General features: G+C 45.2%; 1 protein-coding gene across 2 annotated transcripts in view; it reads left to right on the top strand.

Annotated features, from left to right (window-relative positions):
* The window catches only part of LOC139265700 (ATP-binding cassette sub-family C member 5-like), a 315,900-nt gene extending 295,135 nt beyond the window's left edge, over nucleotides 1-20,765 (top strand). The window contains exons 33-34 of one of the 2 annotated variants that reach the window (XR_011593604.1): nucleotides 14,146-14,223; nucleotides 20,502-20,765. The gene's annotated coding sequence lies outside the window, so the exon portion shown is untranslated. Of the gene's footprint in view, nucleotides 1-8,695; nucleotides 8,752-14,145; nucleotides 14,224-20,501 lie in introns of those variants that run through there. The other variant, XR_011593603.1, reaches the window with a different exon arrangement.
* Nucleotides 20,766-22,516: the final 1,751 nt, after the last annotated feature.

Genomic DNA, 22,516 nt, shown 5'->3' with positions numbered 1-22,516 from the left:
ATCCATTGCCTCCTCTGCGTTCGAACAAAACCCTTTTTCCTTCCTTTCAGGTGTTAAGGATCGTAAACTACAGCAACTCTTGGACACCAACACCCCTCCGGAACTTTCTTTCCCTACACTTTCCTCTGATCCTATCCCTTCTTCCAATCTCACCCACTGCCGTGTTTTCACTATCCTCTCTGACCCCGAACGATCAGTCCTCAGCAAAGTCCTGAGCTTCATTCCCTTATGCCCTCACCTCAATGAATTTCGAGCTTGGCACAATGCTGAGCTCTCTTTCACTGCCTTCGCCTCTGTGCCCACTTCTTTGGCCAGGAGTCTTCCCTCCGCATTGCTGACCCTTTCTCCTGTTTTCAGAATTCTCGCCCTACCTGGACCCCTCCCCTGGCCTCTTACCCTCTCTAGACCTCCTCATTGCAAACTGCCAACGGGACATTGGCCATCTCAATTTCTCTGCTCCCCTCACTCACTCCTACCTACCTCCCTCTGAACTTGCAGCACTCCGCTCACTCCGATCCAACCCCAACTTTGTCATCAAACCTGCTGACAAGTGTGGCACAGTTGTTGTTCGGCGAACCGACCTCTACCTTGCAGAGGCTGATCGGCAACTCTCTAACACCTCCTCCTACCTCCCCCTGGACCATGTCCCCACTACTGAACATCAAGCCATCATTTCCCAGACTGTCACTGACCTCATCTCCTCTGGAGATCTTCCCTCCACAGCCGCCAACCTCGTCGTTCTCTAAACCCCGCACAGCCTACTTCTACCTCCTTCCCAAGATCCACAAACAGGACTGCCCCGGGAGACTCATCGTTTCAGCCTGTTCTTGCCCCACAGAACTTATTTAAGAACATAAGAACATAAGAAATAGGAGCAGGAGTAGGCCATACGGCCCCTCAAGCCTGCTCCGCCATTTAATAAGATCATGGCTGATTGGATCATGGACTCAGCTCCACTTCCCCACCTGCTCCCTATAACCCCTTAACCCCTAATCGTTTAAGAAACTGTCTATTTCTGTCTTAAATTTATTTCTCCCTATCAAGTCTCTTTTTTTTCTCCCCTTGTCTATTCTCTTCCCACCTACATCCACGATGACTCCGACGCCCTCCTTCACTTCAGCAGTTTCAAGTTTCCTGGCCCCAACCATCTCCTTTTCACTAAGGACATCCAATCCCTCTACACTTCCATCCCCCACCAGAGGCCCAACCAGTTCCCATCCACCACCACCCTCCTCTGCCTGACAGTACTTATTCTCACATTGAACAACTTCTCCTTTAACTCCACTCACTTTCTCCAAATTAAAGCTATTGCTATGGGAACTCGCATGGGTCCTAGCTATGCCTGCCTTTTTGTGGGATCTGTGGAACATTCTTTATTCCAGTCCTACTCGGGTCTGCTCCCTCATGTCTTTTTCCGGTACATTGATGACTGTATCTATTGTGTTCCGAACACAGATGAGGCTGCACACAGGGAGGTTAAAGTAACAGTGACCTCAGTCTTTATTAAGACGCTCCAGAGTGAGGAACAGGCCTTAGGAGCCGGCTTATATACAGTGCTCCCAAGGGATGCTGGGATCCCTTGGGACTTCAGGGGATGCACTCCCTGGTGGCGGAACATGGGAGTGCATGCTTTACAGGTACACATCACTCCCCCCACCCCCCGCCAAAGTGAAAGTGAAAACTATTTACAAGGTGAGGCGGTCAGGAGCCTTTCTTTCCCTGGTGGACCGCCTCGGTACAAATGTCTGTTCTGGTGTGTTGGCTGTGCCTTCGCTGGGCTGGGGTGTTGTTGGCCCTGCAGGGCTACTGGGTGAGCCTGGTCCGGGGTGGTGTGGTTGATCCTTTGGGTGTGTGTTGTGGGCTCTCAAAAGGTGGTGTCTGCTGTGGGTTGTTCAGGGCAGTCTGTGAACCACAGCCTCGCTTGGTCCAGGTGCTTTCTGCAAATTTGTCCATTGTCTAGTTTGACTATAAACACCCTACTCCCTTCTTTAGCTATCACCGTGCCCGCGATCCACTTCGGACCATGTCCATAATTTAGCACATACACAGGGTCATTCAGATCAATTTCCCGTGACACAGTGGCGCGACCATCATTTACATTTTGTTGCTGCCACCTGCTCTCCACCTGATCATGCAGGTTGGGGTGGATCAACGAGAGTCTGGTTTTAAGTATCCTTTTCATGAGTAGCTCAGCCGGGGGCATCCCTGTGAGCGAGTGGGGTCTCGTGCGGTAGCTGAGCAGTACTTGGGACAGGCGGGTTTGGAGTGAGCCTTCTGTGACTCGTTTAAGGCTCTGTTTGATTGTTTGTACTGCCCGCTCTGCCTGCCCATTGGAGGCTGGTTTAAACGGGGCCGAGGTGACATGTTTGATCCCATTGCGGGTCATGAATTCTTTAAATTCTGCACTGGTGAAACATGGCCCATTGTCACTGACCAGTATGTCAGGCAGGCCGTGGGTGGCAAACATGGCCCTCAGGCTTTCAATGGTGGCGGTGGCAGTGCTTCCCGACATTATTTCACATTCAATCCATTTTGAAAAAGCATCCACCACCACCAGGAACGTTTTACCGAGAAACGGGCCCGCATAGTCAACATGGATCCTTGACCATGGTCTGGAGGGCCAGGACCACAAACTTTGTGGTGCCTCTCTGGGCGCGTTGCTCAACTGAGCACTCATGCGGCATTGCCGTACACAGGCTGCTAAGTCAGAGTCGATACCGGGCCACCACACGTGGGATCTGGCTACCGCTTTCATCATTACTATACCCAGGTGTGTGCTGTGGAGATCAGAGATGAACGTCTCCCTGCCCTTTTTGGATAGCACTACGTGGTTACCCCACAACAGGCAGCCTGCCTGAATGGACAGCTCGTCCTTTCGCCGCTGGAACGGCTTGATTGGCTCTTGCATTTCAACGCGGATGCTGGCCCAGCTCCCATGCAGTACACAGTTTTTTACTAGGGACATCAGAGGATCTTGGCTTGTCCAAATGCTAATATGGCGAGCCGTGACAGGTGATTTATCATTTTCAAATGCTTCCATGACCATCAACAAGTCTGCGGGCTACGCCACCATCAACAAGTTTGCAGGCTGCGCCATTTCCACCCCCGTAGTGGGCAATGGTAGCCGACTGAGAGCATCTGCACAGTTCTCGGTGCCTGGCCTGTGGCGGATGGTATAGTTAGATGCTGATAGCGTGAGTGCCCACCTTTGTATGCGGGCAGAGGTATTAGTATTTATTCCCTTGTTTTCAGCGAACAAGAATGTGAGGGGCTTGTGATCGGTTTCCAGCTCAAATTTGAGGCCAAACAGGTACTGATGCATTTTCTTTACTCCGAACACACACGCTAATGCCTCTTTCACAATCATGCTGTAGGCCCTCTCGACCTTAGACAAGCTCCAGGAAGCATAGGCGACAGGTAGCAACTTCCCCGCAACGTTAGCTTGTTGTAATACACACTTGACTCCGTACGACGACGCATCACATGCTAGCACAAGTCTTTTACACGGGTTATACAATACAAGCAGCTTGTTGGAATATAAAATGTTACTGGCTCCTTCAAAAGCAATTACTTGGGTTTTTTCCCATACACAGTTCTCATCTTTACGCAATAACACATGTAGGGGCTCTAAGAGGGTGCTTAACCCCGGTAGGAAGTTACCAAAATAGTTGAATCCCAGGAACGATCGCAGCTCCGTGACGTTCTGTGGCCTGGGCGCGTTCCTGATAGCCTCTGTCTTGGCGTCTGTGGGCCGAATACCATCCGCCGTGATCTTTCTCCCCAAAAACTCCACTTCTGTTACCATGAAGACGCAATTCGACCTCTTCAGCCGCAGCCCTATGCGATCCAATCATTGGAGGACCTCCTCCAGGTTTTGCAGGTGCTCGACGGTGTCCCAACCCGTGACCAGTATGTCATCCTGAAAAACCACCGTGCGTGGTACCGACTTGAGTAGGCTTTCTATGTTTCTCTGGAAGATCGCTGCAGCCGACCGAATTCCAAACGGGCATGTGTTGTAGATGAACAGTCTCTTGTGCGTGTTGATGTAGGTGAGGCCCTTCGAAGACTCCTCCAGCTCCTGCATCATGTAGGCCGAAGTCAGGTTGAGCTTGATGAAGGTCTTGCCTCCTGCCAGCGCTGCAAATAGGTCATCTGCCTTAGGTAGCGGGTATTGGTCCTGTAGCCAGAAACGATTAATAGTTACTTTATAATCGCCGCAAATCCTGACTGTGCCATCACTTTTGAGTACTGGAACAATCGGGCTGGCCCACTCGCTGAATTCCACTGGGAAGATGATGCCCTCTCGTTGCAGCCTGTCCAGCTCGATTTCCACTCTCTCCCTCCTCATGTGAGGTACAGCTCGCGTCTTGTGGTGAATGGGTCATGCCTCTGGGACCAAGTGGATCCGCACCTTCACCCTGGAAAAGTTTCCAATGCCTGGCTCAAAAAGGGAAGGAAATTAGTTAAGAACCTGGGTACATGAGGCCTCATCGACATGTGATAGCGCTTGGATGTCATCTCAGTTCCAGCGGATTTTGCCCAGCCAGCTCCTTCCAAGCAGTGTGAGGCCATCGCCCAGGACAATCCAGAGTGGCAGTTCGTGCACCGTGCCCTCGTAGGTGACCTTGACCATGGCGCTGTCCAGGACAGTGATGAGCTCTTTGTTGTACGTTCTTAGTTTTGTGTGGATGGGGTCTGGGCTGGTCTGAGTGCCTTGTTGCACCAGTCTCTCAAACATCTTTTTACTCATGATGGATTGGCTAGCACCAGTGTCCAGTTCCATGGCTACGGGTAAGTAATTCAATTTTACATTTAGCATCATAGGTGGACATTTCATCGAAAATGTATACAGCCCATGCACTTCAGCATCTGCCTCCTCTCTCTGAGGCTCGAAATTGTTTTGATCCACTGTGGACCGATCTTCCTCTGCCATGTGGTGGTTAGGTTTTGCAGAGCTTGCAGCTTGTCTTTAAGCTCGTTGAAGGTGCCCCATTGTTCCACAGCTCTTGCAAACATACCCTTTGAAGCAGCATGAACAGGTGGAATGGAAACCTCCACAATGCCAACAAGGTGTGAATTGCCTTGCATTCATCCTTTGTTGCGGACTCTGAGTCATCTGGGTCACCTGAGGCCTGCTGGCAGTTACAGACTCGTGGTTTCTGCTCGCAAACACAGTTCCAGTTAATTTATGAACATTGGTAGCACTTGTGTGCTGAGAGATTTGTTTGGTGCTATCACTGATGGATATAAACGCCTGTGCTATCGCAATGGCCTTACTGAGGGTCGGTGTCTCTACAGTCAAAAGTTTTCGTAGGATGGTCTCGTGGCCAATGCCCAGTACAGAAATGTCTCTGAGCATCTGATCCAGGTAGCCATCAAACTCACACTGTCCTGCAAGTAGCCTTAGCTCGGCGACGTAGCTCACCACTTCCTGACCGTCAGATCGCTGGCCCGTGTAGAACCGATACCTCGCCATCAGCACACCAAACCAGTGTACACAACTCCTCATATGACTTATCTGTGGGTTTCACCGGAGCCAGAAGATTCTTCATGAGGCTGTAGGTCGGTGCCCCGCAGACCGTGAGGAGGACCGCTCTCCTTTTTGCAGCGCTTCCTTCTCTGTCCAGCTCATTGGCTACAAAGTACTGGTTTAGCCGTTCGGTATAGGCTTCCCAGTCCTCACCTTCCGAGAACTTCTCCAGGATGCCCACAGTTTGCTGCATCTTTGTGTTGAATTCGTATACTCATCGCCAGTTATTGTGTTCCTAACACAGGTGAGGCTGCACACAGGGAGATTAAAGTAACTGTGACCTCAGTCTTTATTAAGACACTCCAGAGTGAGGAACAGGCCTTAGGGGCCGGCTTATATACAGTGCTCCCAAGGAATGCTGGGATCCCTTGGGACTTCAGGGGATGCGCTCCCTGGTGGCCGAATATGGGAGTGCATGCTTTACAGATACACAACAGTATCAGTGCCGTTTCCTGCTCTCGCTCTGAACTAGAAAATTTGATTTACTTTGCATCCAATTTCCATCCTTCCCTTACCTTTTATACGGTCCATCTCTAACTCTTCCCTTTCCTTCCTCGACTTGTCTGTCTCTATTTCTGGGGATAGGCTATCGACCAGTATCCACTATAAGCCCACTGACTCCCACAGCTATCTGGACTACACTTCTTCCCACCTCACATCCTGTAATGATTCCATTCCATTTTCCCAGTTTCTCTGTCTCCTTTGCATCTGCTCTGATGAGGCCACCTTTCACACCAGTGCCTCTGACATGTCTTCCTTTTTTCTCAACTGAGGATTCCCCTCTGCCATGGTTAACATGGCCCTCGACCGTGTCCGTTCTATTTCCCGCACTTCCCTCTCAGAACCACGACAGGGTTTCCCTTGTCCTCACCTTTCACCCCATCAGCCTCCATGTTCAACAGATCATCCTCCACCATTTCCACCACCTCCAGAGTGATCCCACCACCAATCAAATCTTCCCCTCCCCTCTCAACAGTCCGAAGGAACCGCTCCCTCCGTGACACCCTGGTCCATTCCGCAGATACTCCCAGCACCCCTTCCCCTTCCCATGGCACCTTCCCGTGCAAGTGCAGCAGATGCAACACCTACCCTTTTACCTCCTCCCTTCCCATTATCCAGAGCCTCAAATACTCCTTCCAGGTGAAACAGCAATTTATTTGAACTTCTTTCAAGTTAGTGTACTGCATTTGCTGCTCACGATGTGGTCTCCTCTACATTGGAGAGACCAAATGCAGATTGTGTGACCGCTTTGCGGAGCACCTCCATTCAGTCTGTAAACATGACCCTGAGCTTCCGGTCGCCTGTCACTTTAATTCCCCACTCCACTCCGACATCTCTGTCCTTGGCATCCTACACTGTTCCAATGAAGCTCAACGCAAGCTCGAGGAACTGCACCTCTTCTTTCGTTTAGGCAGTTTACGGCCTTCTGGATTCATCACCAAGGCCACCTTTCACACCAGTGCCTCTGATATGTCTTCCTTTTTCCTCAACAATTTCAGACCATAACCTCTGCCCATATTTGGCTCCCTCCCCCTCGATCTTATGTAAAAAAAATCTGTCTCCAATGGCAGCTGATAATTATTCTGCCATTCACACCTTATCTAGACTAACCTTTTTCTAACTTCTGTCATTACCATTTCAAGTCGGCCCATCATCCCTTTTGTCTCTCTCATTTCTCCTGTCTTCCACCCTATCAGAAACCTTCCCTTTTGTTCTTTCTTCCCATCCCCCTTTCAGTGTTTGTTAAGAATCTGTTCTTTTCGAACATTCGCTAGTTCTGATGAAGGGTCATCGACCTGAAACGTTAACTCTCTTTTTCTCTCCACAGGTGCTGCCTGACCCGTTGAGATTTCCAGCATTTTCTGTTTTTATTTCAGATTCCAGCATTTTACTTTTGTATGCATCAGCATAGTTTCTGAAGGAATTTTAAAGAATTTTAAAGAAGGTACGTCCCTATCAGAGGAAACTATTAGAAGAATGATTTTTGGTTAAAAACCTTCATAGTCTCCATATATAAATCCCAGTAATTGGATCTTTCCTTTTTGGAACCTGGTTTTGAATCAGCCCATACTGATCAGATCAAGGTCTCCTCTGTCTGCTGGCTGCAAAAATCCCACCAGAAAATAGTTTTGACAGTCTTGTATAGGCCCACAACACGAAACTGACACTAATTTGGTGTTCTCATTCAGTGAGGCCAGGTGTATGGCCATTTGGTACTGAGGTAGATTGAAGGGGCTTAAAGGAGGTGAGGGAGATAGAGAGGTGGAAGTGTTTAGGGAAGGAAATCCGGAGTGTGGGCCAATGTAGCTGAAATCATGAACACCACGGTGGGGCAAAGAGAGGGAGGGATGAACCAGAGGCCAGAGTCACAGGAATGCAGAGTTCTGGAGGTGGTTGCAAGGTGGCTTTTTTCTGTAGTTAATGATTCACTAATAAAAGTATGATACGAACAAGGTTATGGATTCAGGTACCATTCCAAATGCTTGAGCAAACCATCTAAGTTGACACTCCAGTGCAGTACTGTTGGAGATGCTGTCTTTTTGGGTGAGAGAAAACATTCCATGGCACTATTTGAAGAAGAGCAGAGAGTTTTACTGGTGATCTGGCCAACGTTTATCCTTTAACCAACAACATTAAACTAGATTATCAGGGCATTTATCTGCTGTTTGTCGGACCAAACACATTGGTTGCTGTGTTCCCCTACATTACAATAGTGACTACACTTCAAAAGTACTTTGGAATGACCTGAGGTTATGAATGGTGCTATATAAATGCAACTTCTTTCTTAAATCTCTGAGGCCAGCATCCATATCTTTGATATACAGTGAACAGAAGTTTCTTCAGAACGGAATCCAGTGTGCCACCACTACCCACTTCCAAGCACTCTGAAAAACTGCCCACAACTCTTTCTCTTTCCTCCCTTCTAACGAATGTTTAATCAAGTTTGCTTTCCTCCCCTAATTCCGCATCTCTTATTTACTGTAATAATCTCCTACATGGTACCTTGTCAAAAGCTTTCCTAAAGTTCATGTACACTACATCCACTGCATTTCCTTCATCTACCAAGACTGTTAATTAAACAAGGAATTCTATGAGGTTTGTTAAGCATAATCATCCATTTTAACATTTGTGTTTGCTACTTCTATCTATTTTCTTGTTATCTAGATACAGGCAACTCTCGATTATCCGTGCACGGATCCAATAGAAAACCATTGTGTCATGTATGTAACCTCTATGTAACACTATTGCAATACTGTATATACTTAAGCAATGCACACCTTGACCACAGGGGGTGAACTTGTGGGAGACACTCCTTACCTGGTCATCCAGGTATATAAAGGGAGGTCCCACGCAGGGTCATCACTTCTTGGTCCTGTGAATAAAGGTTCAGGTCATAGAGTGACCTTGTCCATAGAATGTGCCTCGTGTGGGTTTTGTGCCATTGAGTAAGGATTTTACACGTTGTAACGGGATTTAAAATTCTGTTGCTAACAAGTGAAAAGACAGCCCCAAATAATTTGGAAAAATCTCCTTCCAAACACTCTGCTCATTTGTCTTTGCTCATTCTCTCTGTCACACACACTCTCTCTCTCTCTCTCTCTCACAATCTCTCTCACGCACCCTAAAAATCACCCTCCTCTGCCCTTGCTTTGCTGGTGTGTGTTTGTGCGTGTGCGCTGCTGCAGCCGCTGTCTCTCACAGCCGCCGCTGACATTGGGAATGGGGGCACTGCCGGCACCAGGTTCCAGGCACAGAACCTGTACATGCATGCTAGTAATGCCCATCTTTTGTTACTGTTTGTAGCTGATTGTATTGATTCATTAAAGTTTTAACTTATAAATGTAAACTCGCCCTAACGATTGTATTTAGTCATTAAAGCTTTAACTTTAAAATGTAGACACACCCTAAGGGAAAAATCGTTTACCCGGAATAGCCCAATCCTTGAGGGACCCGGATAATCAAGAATTGTCTGTATGTGGTAATTTCATCCTTAACCAGAGACGCTAAAATTTTCCCTACAACAGATGTTAAGATAACTGGCCTACAATTACCCAGATTAGCTTAGAATCATAGAATGGTTACAACACAGAAGGAGGCCATTCGGCCCATCGAGCCTGTGCCGAAAAATACAGCTTTGTCTCACTTAAAAAAAAATGAGTACTACATTGGGCACTTTTCAGTCTTCTGGCTTACATCCACACTCAATAGAGCCCTAAAATATAATCTCTAGGGTTTCTGCAATTTCCTTCTCCAGAACCAAGGATGTATCCTGTGGGGCTCTGTCTGCCTTCAGCCTAACTTATCTAAAATGTTCTGTTTATCCATCATAACTTTGCTCATCTCACTTAATCATTTCAGGATACAGCTCCTGTCCAACGTTGTTCTCTTTAATAATGTTCGCTGCAAGGTACTTATTAAATACTGCTGCCATTTTTTCATTGTCATCTACAAATTGACAATCCTCTTCTCTCAGAGGTACTACCTTGCTTTTATTAATTTTGTTTTACTGATATAAAATACTGTTTCATTTGTCTGTATGGAAAATATTTCCTCATACACAATCTTTTTCCTGGTCTTAACTTGGTTCCTCATTTTTTCATATTCTCCTTTAATTTTGTTTTTATTATTATAATCCACATTTTTTTAAATATTTACTCTTGGGATGTGGTACTGTTGGCAAGGCTGCCATTTATTTCCCATCCCTAGTTTCCCTGAGAAGGTGGCGGTGGGGCTTCTTCTTGAGTGGCTGCAGTAATGTGGTAAAGGTTCCCTCAAAATTCTGTTAGATGGGGTTGCCAGTATTTTGATCCAGGGACAATGAAGGCCCACGTATTCAATTTTAATTGGCTTCTAACCTCTTTATTCATCCATGACCTGCTAAAGCTACTAGTAATTTGTTTATTTAATGGAATATAATTATTCTATACCTTTGCAATCTCTTTTTTATAAACACCCCATTGTTGCTGTACAGGCCGGTGTGCCGATTTCTTTTTCCACCTCACCGCAACAAGCTCAATCCTCAGAAGGAAATTGCAGAAGCCCTAGAGATTATATTTTAGGGCTCTATTGAGTGTGGATGTAAGCCAGAAGACTGAAAAATGGCCAAATGTAGTACTCGTTTTTAAAACCTTTCTAAAATCTGCCCTAATCCAATCTGATGATCTAGTTTTTGTACTGACTCTCCCCATAAACCTTACCTTATTGTGGTCACTGGCCCCAAGGTGCTCACCCACATTCAAAACAAGTTAGCAAATTACTTCAATAATCAATGTAATGTGTTTGTCCAAAGTGGAGTTACAGGAATATACTGGAGCACTGGATTACATTGAATCATAGGCACAACCATAGTTATTGATTTTCATTACATGTTAATAGTTCGAGGGGTATTTGCAGTAATGTGGAAGGGTCCATATATCGTGAAGACAAACACTGAAAGTAATCAGAGGATTATAGCACAGGAACCAGTTTTCAGTGGATCTTGGCATTATACACTAATTGAGAATTTTATTTCATAGAAAGCTGTCTGTAGATACAGGTACTTTTAAAGCCTATTTAATGGGTGTAGATGATTTGCTATAAAATTATCATTATACAGTTCCTTGGTGGGCAATTACCTGTAATAAGAAAGGCCTTTAGCTAATGAATACCGATTTTCCATAAATATACTGTGTCCTTTTAGTTTGATTTTAATTATGGTAAATTACATTTCCCATTAAAATAAATAGTTAAACTGACTAATAAGTATTATCTGGAACAAAACAGCTTAACCCTGGGGATTATGGTCACCATCTGTGTACCAGTAAATATATCCAGTGAAATTGCCCTGTCGATGGCTGTTGAAGATATTTGGATAGCAATTAAACAGATTTACCACCCAGGCAATAATGCACAAATTTCACACTTTAACATGTGTTATTTTATTGATGATAATTCAAGGTATCCAATATAACTTAAAATTGAATCAGGAAAATTAAACATCTTAATAACCAGAAATGGATGACCAGACTGTTGAAAATCAGTTTGGATTATTTTCCAAGTGCAGGAACTGAAGCAAAGTGGTGCTTTGAAGCTCACCAAGGCAGAAGAGATGCTCCAGGGCGTGAGAGGTTAATCTTTTAGTGATGCAATTTATTAAAAGGAAATTGTTCTTGGCAAAATAATTTTCTTGCAACAAGTGGGCATTGAAATGCCATAGGCTAATAATGCCTGATACATTAATACAATTTCAAAAACTAAGGACGGCATTATCTCAAAGCACATCAAGGCTTGGTGGAGCCGATGCTGACTGAAACAAATCTCCAGCAGAAAGAAAAGTAGCTATAGCTGCCCACATCTTTATAACTGATACTTAAAACATTTTGTTATATACATTATAATCATTTACTTCACTTTAGAAAATATCAACTATGTTTAATGTAAGTCTGTTCAGAATTAAGCTGGTTCCGATTTTATTAACCAGCATTGTTGAAGAGGTTAATCTAATCTACAAGAAACAGTGTTACATATGTTTCTATCCTGTCCTTTTATTTTCTAGACTGGGCTGGCAAATGTTATGCACCATTATCCTATGGTCCCTCTTCCCTGATGTTTGTATTGAGAAGGCTTGTGCTATGTATTTTATCAAAATAGTCAAATTAATTTCAATTTCTATTATGTTTGTTACCGTTCCTTTAGCCTTGCTGCATTACATAATGCAATCGTAAGAGCTTGTTTGCAAAATATCGTATATTGTTTACACGGCAAAACATTTTTCTGGAATTGTATGATAGCAATGATGATTCCAGTGATTTTATGAGCTAGAGTAATTTAAATTTAGCAGAATGATGTGGTAGGTTGTTCATAAACAATTATCTTCAAAAGTGATTTATTTGCATATATATTTAGTGCTAAAAATGTGATTCAAATTGCCGATGGATTTATTCTGTCTGTTCCACCCTTAATTATTTTATTAATGATTTGAGTGATAATTCTTGAAGCTTGTAATATAAACACATTGCACAATGTGAATAACATTAGAAATAGTTTAGCACTACAATAACAATTTTACTGTAATGGCTAACTGCGGACAGAAATAATTATATATGCATAACAATGTATGTAGCATGTATGTGCCACACTTCAGAGTGTCAACAATTATTTTAAAAGAAAGTCAATTATTTCCGACTAGTTTTTCTGATTTTGATAGACATGCTTCTCCACAGTGCCAGGAGCTGGGGATTTACAAGTAGATATCTGTCAATAGAAATTCTCTCAGCATATAACTACCTGTACTAATTGATCTCAGGTCATGTCTTTTTAAACCTTCACCCCATAGGGAGAGCAACCTTAAAGGGATAGGCCAGATCAAACACCTATCCATTTTCATAGCTGAACACCATACTCCAGAGCCTAGATTATCCATGAGCAACATCAGTGGCTAGTCACAGGTACTTTACAAATCCACTATAGAATACACAAGAAGAATTTTTCTTTGATTCCAGACACCTTTACACAAGTTAATATTTTTATAAATTTTTACCACCTTCTTGAAGGTGTTGATTCATGCTGGGCTGTTTGCATCGGTACCAACTACTGAGTGAGTTGAATCCTCTCCTTACTTGATGTCACATATGCCATACTTTCAACAGGAATCCCTACATTGCAATCAGGGCCAAAAACCTTAGTAGATTTCCCTTGCATAGCCCAACGGTGCTGAGGATAATTATAGTGCCCCTGATGCCACCTCAGCCAGAGATCAGCTATCAGAATGAAGATCAGGGATCAAACTCAGAACCTTTCAAGAGGACGAACAGTTGATGAGTTTCCAGTAAACAGAATGCTATCCTTCAGTTTTGCTTATCAGTGCTGTTGTCTGTCTCCATTTGCAAGGTCCATATAGTTCTATTTTTAAAGGTCTTCTCTGAGGATTAGATACAAAGGACTTCCCCTAAATATTTTATTCTCGGTTATCTGAATGGAATGGGTTGGCGCAGTCATTTTTGCTTCCTGGAATAGAGTTCAAATCCAGCCCTGTCCCATAGGAAGAATGTCTCCTTTGCTCCAATAACTGAAATTTGTTTTGAAAAACTCTTCTCGATTCATAGTGAGTGTGGATCCCTTAATTCAACAATAATTTGTACCAAATTGACTCAGACTAAATCAGAATCAGAAAAACCACAATTAACACCAGTGCAGCAGGAGGCGCTCTTTTAAGGTTAGAGTGAAGGCATATGAGGGGTTGGGGGTGAGTGACAAGAGCTTTAAATTACAGAAGGAGCTAGTTCCACTTTCCAGAAATGTGTACAGTAAGAGATGAGTAGTGAACAATTTCTGAATTCAAATCATTGGCTCATAGCATAAATTATTCCCATCTCAATTCAGGACTTGGACTTTATCCTATATGTTAAGATTTGTAAATTCCTTAAAATTTTATGGCTGACATTAGTGAACAACAATGGAAGAGATGATTCAAATCTATATTATTTTATTTGATATATCTGTATTCTATAGAAAATTAGTGGAAAATGTGATTTCTCCAAAGTCCAGACGGAGGATGCAATCAGTTCTGTTTCTGGTATTAGAAATCAAAATTGATCCAAATAATTATATATTTTTTATTTTTTTGTCATTTACAGAAAAAAGACATATATTTACAAAAAAACAAAAGATCCTGAAAATTGATGGTTGACCTGCATTTGAAAGAGGAAAGATAGGTAAACAGTGCCGAGTGTTCTCGTAAAGGGTGATACCCGAATAGTTAACAAATTTCTCCTTCAGAGACTGATTCATTTGCTCTCTATGTCCAATGGTTTCTGTCTTTTTGTTTCCGCTTCCATCATTTGTAAATGGGGATAAAAAAAAACTTTCTATTAATGAGACTCCCATTATGTTGGCAATGGCATGAATGAATCCCGCCAGCTCTGATCCATCACATTTTAATCATCCCAAATAGACGAGTGGACTGGAAACAGCTACTCGAAGGTAAATCAGTGTCAGAGCAGTGGGAGGCATTAAAAGAGAAGATCTTACAAGTATGGTCCCTTAAAGAAAAAGGGTGGAACTAACAAATCATGAGCCCCCTGGGTGTTAAGGGACATACAGGATAGGACAAAGAATAAAAGGGAGGTTTATGACTGATACCGAGGGCTCAATACTGCATAAACCCTAGAGGAGTAAAGGGCTGAAATTTTGCCACCATTCTGTGCCGTTTTTTTGGCCTACGCTGTTTTTTTTTTTGAGCAGACTTAAATCTGCAAGTTTTAGCAAAGTTTCTGTGCCAATCTAAAATAGGTACATCCGATTTTTTTTTTTAGTTCCTGATTTTTTGACATCACTGGGGCGGTACATAGAAACATAGAAATCTACAGTGCAGAAAGAGGTCATTTCGGCCCATCGTGTCTGCGCCGGCCGACAAAGAGCCGCACGGCCCTCGGTCAGCAGACTTTAAGATTACATATGAACCTATGAACAATGGCGGAATGGTAAAAAGCACCCAGCTCAACCAGTCTGCCCCACACAACTGTGACACCCCTTGCACCAAAACATTCTACACTACACCCCAACCGAAGCCTGGGAGAGTCAAAAAACAGATTAAAAACCCAGGTCAATTGGGAAAAGAAATCTGGGAAAATTCCTCTCAGACCCATCCAGGTGATTGAAACTAGTCTAGGAGATCACCCTGGCTGTATTCGATTCACTGCAGTACTTACCATTGTATCTGCGCCAGCCAATAAGAGGTTATCGAGTCTATCCCACTTACAAGCTCGAAGTCCGTAACCCTGCAGATTACGTTAAAACTATGCCCCCTCGTAATTGATCCCTTCATCAAGGGAAATAGGCCCTTGCTATTCACTATATCCAGGCCCCTCAAAATTTTGTACACTTCAATGAGGTCTCCTCTCAGCCTCCTCTGTTCCAATGAGAACTGTTATTATGTAATAACTCGATAGACTGAATACTGTAAACTAACCCAGGTACAAACCTGGCTCTGCTTCAGTAGGGCCTAAAGTGATTACATTACATGATGGCTTGCCTTTTATACCTGGGCCACACACACGTGCGTACAGCCCAATTACCTCTGACAGTGGCGCCATCTGGTGGCTAGTAACCCCAAGCATACATAGATAACAATATCCCTTTTTAAGATATTAGTAACAGTCTTTTTACAAATTGAGACGGTCCGGGGCTTTCCGCTCCCGAGTTGATTGTCTCAGTTCAACTCCAGCCTTGGGCGAGCGTTCTGAGTCTGTTATGACTGGGGGTTGGGTAGCCGATCTGATGGGAGTGGCAATGACCACGTCAGGAATTGAAAGTCCAGATTCATTGATGACAGCAGAGTCCTCTGATAACTGAGGGTAGGTTGGTTGGTCACTGATTGTGTCTTCCTCAGACTGTTCCGGTTCATCCGTGTGCCGCAGCTTTATCTGATCAATATGATTCCTGCATGTCTGCCCATTCTTGAGCTTGACGATAAACACTCTGTTACCCTCCTTGGCTGTAACAGTACCGACGATCCACTTAGGACCTTGACCATAATTTAGTACATTAACAGGATCGTTAACAGAAATGTCGCATGACACAGCAGCACGATCATGATACCACTGCTGAATTTGATGTCTGTAATCAGCATGATCGTTCAAGTCAGGGTGGACAAGAGAGAGCCTGGTCTTGAGACGTCTCTTCATCAATAGTTCAGCAGGGGAGACCCCGGTAAGCGTGTGGGGTCTTGTCCTGTAACTAAGCAATATGCATGACGAGCGCGTCTGCAGTGGTCCTTAAGTTACACGTTTCATCCTCTGATGGTTTGGACAGTGCGCTCTGCTTGACCATTAGATGCGGGTTTGAATGGTGCTGACCTCACATGTTTGATACCATTGAGTTTCATGAACTCTTGAAACTCCAGACTAGTGAAGCAAGGTCCGTTGTCGCTTACAACAATGTCGGGCAGACCATGAGTGAGAAAAATGACACGAAGGCTCTCAATGGTAGCTGTGGATGTACTGGATGACATGATTGTACACACTATCCACTTGGAATATGCATCCACCACAACTAAAAACATCTTTCCCAGGAAGGGACCTGCAAAGTCGATGTGGATCCTGACCATGATTTAGATGACCATGACCACAGACTCAGCGGCGATTCCACTGGTGCTTTACTTAGCTGCATGCAAGTGTTGCACTGATGTACACATGATTCCAGATCAGAGTCAATTCCAGGCCACCATACATGAGACCTGGCAATGGCTTTCATCGTGACAATACTGGGATGAGTGCTATGTAGATCGTGTACAAATTTCTCTGCCTTTCTTAGGCATAGCAACCCAATTAACCCACAGTAAACAATCTGATGGAATGGATAGTTCGTCTTTGCGACGGTTGTAAGGTTTGGTCTTATCTCCCATTTGCTTGGGTATGGCAGACCAATCACCACTAAGGTCACAACGTTTCACAACCGATATCTGGTCCTGGCTGGTCCAGGTCTTGTTGAGCCATGACAGGGGCTTCTTCATTTTCAAAAGCATCCATAACTAACAGTAGGTCTGCAGGTTGTGGCGTCTCCACCTCCGGTCTGGGCAATGGCAGACAGCTCAGTGCATCGGCACAATTCTCGGTGCCAGGTCTATGGCGAATGACATAATCATAGGCAGATAATGTCAGCGCCCACCTCTGGATGCGGGACAGTGCATTGGTGTTGAGTGGCTTGTGATCTGTGTTCAGTTCAAACCGAAGACCAAACTGGTGCTGATGCATCTTTTTAATCCCATACACACAGGCTAATGCTTCTTTTTCTACCATGCTGTAAGCTCTTTCTGACTTTGACAAACTTTTAGAAGCATATGCAACAGGTTGTAGTTTACCCGACTCAGTAGCTTGTTGGAGCATGCAACCAACTTCATATGATGAAACATCACAGGCCAATACTGGATGCGTACATAGATCATAATGTACCAGCAGCTTGTTAGAGCAAAGCAGATTAGTAGCTTTCTCAAAAGCTCTATCTTGAGATGGACCCCAAACCCAGTTGTCGCCTTTTCTTAGCAGCATGTGCAATGGCTCTAATGAAGTGTTCAATCTAGGTAGGAAATTACCGAAGTCATTGAGTAGACCAAGGAACAAATGCAGCTCCATCATATTCTGAGGCTTGGGTGCATTTTTGATGGCCTTGGTTTTCGAGTCTGTAGGCCTGATGCCGTCAGCAGCAATTTTCCTCCCCAGGAATTCGACTTCCGGTGCCATGAAGATGAACTTCGAATGTTTCAGTCTGAGTCCCATTTTGTCCAGACGATATAGAACCTCTTCCAGGTTGTTCAGATGTTCGGCGGTGTCACGACCTGTGACAGGATGTCATCTTGGAACATGACGTTTCTAGGGACGGACTTCAGTAGACTCTCCATGTTCCTCTGAAATATGGCTGCAGCCAAGCGAATTCCGAAAGGACACCTGTTGTAGATAAACAGTCCTTTGAGTGTTGATGCACGTAAGTTTTTTTTGACGTCTCAACCGGCTCCTGTGTCATGTTGGCCGACGTCAGATCCAGTTTAGTGAACAACTTCACCCCGGCTAGCGTTGCAAACAGATCATCAGCCTTCGGTAATGGGTATTGATCCTGTTTCGAAACTCGGTTGATCGTAACCTTGTAGTCTCCACAAATCCTGACAGTGCCATCACTTTTCAACACAGGAACAAGGGGCTGGCCCATTTGTTAAATTGGACCAGTGATATGACCCCTTCATGCTGGAGTCTGTCCAGTTCAATTTTGACCTTCTCCCTCATCATGTACAGAACCGCCCAAGCTTTATGATGGACGGGTCTTCCATCTGAGTCCACGTGGATCTGCACCTTGGCTCCCGTGAAATTGCCGATGCCTGGTTCAAACAGCGAGGGGAACTTGCTCAGCACTTGAGCACATGGAGTATCATCCTGTGATGACAATGCTTTGATATTGTTTCAATTCTATTTGATTTTTTTTCTAGCCAATTCCTGCCGAATAGCGTTGGACCATTGCCTGGAACAATCCATAATGGTAAATCATGAACCACACCATCATACGACACCTTGACTACTGCATTGCCAATCACTGTTATGAGTTCTTTCGTGTACGTACGCAACTTGGCATTGACTGGACTCAGCTTAGTCCTCACAGCCTTGGTATCCCACAGCTTGTCGAATGTCCTCTGGCTCATTATTGATGGAATTGGACATGGGTGCGAGTCAATCGGTACCGGAACACCGTTAAGTTTCACGTTAATCATTATTGGTTAGCTCTTTGTTAGGAACGAATACAGTCCATACACTTCCTCCTCTGGTATCTCGGATTGCATATCCGGATCCACGCTATACTGGTCATCAACCTCCATGTGATGCGGCACAGCACGCTTGCTCAGTTACGGACACTTGCGCTGGAGATACCCCAGTCTTGAACAGCCTTTACGAATGTACTGTTTAAACCGACACTGATGATTGCTCCCACAATGCCAACACGTTGAAATTGGATTCATTCCCGTTGGCAGACTTTGGGCAGCCACAGGTTTCGCATACGCAGTTGAGTAGGCCCTGCCATATGCAGCTTTGCCAAATGACGATACGATCTTGTTTACAGTACTTGTCGCGTTCCGATTTTTTGATGATATCTGCTTTAAGTTTTTGTCCGTCGTCATGCATGCCTGGACAATCGTGATGGCCTTGCTTAAATCCAGCATCTCCACCGCCAGTAGCTTACGCAGGATCACCTCGTGGTTGATGCCGATTACAAAGAAGTCCCGCAGCATGTTTCCCAACGCGTTTTCGAACTTACACGGTCCAGCTGGACGTCTTAGGTTGGCAATGAATTCCGACACATGCTGGCCCTCAGAACGAACGTGCTTGTAGAATCGATATCGTGAGGTGATGATGCCGCCTTCTGGTTTGAGATGGTCACATACTAGAGCACACAGTTCCTCATAGTTCTTATCCATTAGACTTGCAGGCGAGAGAAGATTCTTTGAGTCCATAGATTTTCTGACCCCAAACTGTGAGGAAGACCGCCTTGCGCCTAACTGCATCAGTGGGTTCCTCCATTTTGTTGGCCACGAAGCACTGGTTCAGGTGAGCTACAAAATTTGCCCAGTCCTCTCCCTCCACGAATCTCTCCAGAATTGCAATTATGCTCATTTTTGCACGCGAAGGTTCTTAAGTTACCTCTTCGCCAAATGTTATGTATGTAACAACGCTATAGATTGAATACTGTAAACTAACACAGGTACAAACCTGGCTCTGCTTTACTAAGGCCCAAAGTGATTACATTACATGATGGCTTGCCTTTTATACCTGGGCCGCACACACGTGTGTAGTGTGTACAGCCCAATGACCTCTGACAGTGGCACCACGTGGTGGCTCGTAACCCCAAGCATACATACATGACAAGAACAAACCCAGCCTATCCAATCTGTCCTCATAGCTAAGATTCTCCATTCCAGGTAGCATCCTAGTAAATCTCCTCTGCACCCTCTCTACTGCAATCACGTCCTTCCTATAATATGGCGACCAGAACTGCACGCAGTACTCCAGCTGTGGCCTAACCAGAGTATTATACAATTTAAGCATAACCTCCCTGCTCCTATATTCTATGCCACAGCCAATAAAGGCAAGCATTAACCACCTTAACCACCTGGCCTGCTACTTTCAGGGATCTGCGGACAAGCACTCCAAGGTCCCTGTGATCACCTACACATTTAAGTGGCCTACCGCTTAATGTGTATACCCTTTCCTTATTAGCCCTCCCAAAGTGCATTACCTCACACTTCTCCGAATTAAATTCCATTTGCCACTGCTCTGCCCAGCTGACCAGTAGATTGATATCCTACTGTAGTCCATGACTTCTTCATTATTAACCACACAGCCAATCTGAGAACCTGCTGGGTGTTCCATTTCTGGCCATTTAAGTGAGTTTGGCCAAGTACGATTTTTTGTAAAATGGCGCAATGCACTGTTCTAAAAAACCTTTTCTACAGAAAATCGGCACAGAAGAGAAAATCGACAGAGAAGATGCCATTGTTTCAGCGGAGCTGAAGACACGGCACCGGCAGGGTGTGGGTGGCCTTTCGGCCTGGGATGGCAGTAGCACCGGGGCCGAGGGGACCATTTGGCCCGGGATGGCAACGGCCGGCGCTCTGTGCCTCGAACCCGATGATCATTGGAGACGGGATAAAAGCAGTTTGTTGCAGAGCTAACATAATAAATAATGAATATTGCCCCCAGTCTTCATTTTATCCCATGTATTTGGTGCCTCAAATCTTTGCGTCGCGTCACCATAGAAACCGAGCCTAGTGACGCGCATGTGCAGACCAGGGTGTGGTCCATGGACTAGGGCGTCAACCTTTTGCAGCGAAAAGGAAGGTGTGATTGCTTTCTGTGAGTAGTTTCATTTCATTTGTAACTAAGAAAAAACAATGGGGATGATCCTAACAATGCTTTATTTAGTAAGAGCGTTTTGCATCATGGCAATGCAAAGGAGAAGATTAATAAGACAACAATATCTCGAGAACCAGGGAGCTCGAAGGATGATGACGAGGAGACCTTACCCCCATCGGGTGTACAGGGAGAGGCGCTCATACCTACACCTAAGTGAGGCAGACTGCATTTGTAGGCTGCGCTTTCGGAAGGAGGTGATCACAGAGATCTGCCAACTTATCAGGGCAGATCTGCAGCCGAGAAGAGGGAGGAGGACTGCACTACCCATAGAGGTCAAGGTGACTGCAGCTGTCTATGCCTCCGGCTCCTTTCAGGCATCAACTGGGGACGTATGCTGCATCTCGCAGCATGCGGCACATAGCTGCATTTGACAGGTGACTACTGCACTGTATGCCCGCAGGGACAACGACACCAAGTTCCCCATGAAAGCCCAGGCAATGCGTGACAGGATTCTCGAGGATTGCTGGCTTCCCCAATGTGCAATTGACTGTACCCACATCGCCTTGCGAGCACCTTTGAATGATTCAGAGGTTTACAGGAACAGGAGAGTGTTCCACTCACTAAGTGTCCGGTGGGTCTGCGATGACAGGCATCGGATCTGTTATGTATCTGTAAAGCATGCACTCCCATGTTCCGCCATCAGGGAGCGCATCCCCTGAAGTCCCAAGGGATCCCAGCATCCCTTATATAAGCTGGCCCCTAAGGCCTGTTCCTCACTCTGGAGTGTCTTAATAAAAATTGAGGTCACTGTTACTTTAACCTCCCTGTGTGCAGCCTCATCTGTGTTAGGAACACAATAACTGGTGACGAGTATACAAATCCAACGCAAAGATGCAGCAAACTGTGGGCATCCTGGAGAAGTTCTCGGAGGGTGAGGACTGGGAAGCCTATGTCGAATGGCTAAACCAATACTTTGTAGCCAACGAGCTGGATGGAGAAGGAAGCGCTGCAAAAAGGAGAGCGGTCCTCCTCACGGTCTGCGGGGCACCGACCTACAGCCTCATGAAGAATCTTCTGGCTCCAGTGAAACCCACAGATAAGTCGTATGAGGAGCTGTGTACACTGGTTCGGGAGCATCTTAACCCGAGGGAGAGTGTGCTGATGGCGAGGTATCGGTTCTACACGTGCCAGCGATCTGAAGGTCAGGAAGTGGCGAGCTATGTCACCGAACTAAGGCGACTTGCAGGACAATGTGAATTTGATGGCTACCTGGAGCAAATGCTCAGAGACTTTTTCAAACTGGGTATTGGCCACGAGATCATCGTACGAAAATTTTTGACTGTAGAGACACCGACCCTCAGTAAGGCCATTGCGATAGCACAGGCATTTATGTCCACCAGTGATAACACCAAACAAATCTCTCAGCACACAAGTGCTCGCACTGTTCATAAATTAACTGGAACTGTGTTTGTGAGCAGAAATGTACAGGGCCTCAGGTGACCCAGATGACTCGGAGTCTGCAACAAAGGATGAATGCAAGGCAATTCACACCTTGTTGGCGTGTGGAGGCTTCCATTCCGCCTATTCATGCCGCTTCAAAGGGTATGTTTGCAAG

This window comes from Pristiophorus japonicus, chromosome 6 (assembly GCF_044704955.1).
Source record: "Pristiophorus japonicus isolate sPriJap1 chromosome 6, sPriJap1.hap1, whole genome shotgun sequence".
Taxonomy (NCBI): domain Eukaryota; kingdom Metazoa; phylum Chordata; class Chondrichthyes; family Pristiophoridae; genus Pristiophorus; species Pristiophorus japonicus.
Note: the sequence above shows the minus strand (reverse complement) of the source record. Positions and strands in the feature narration are given on the sequence as shown.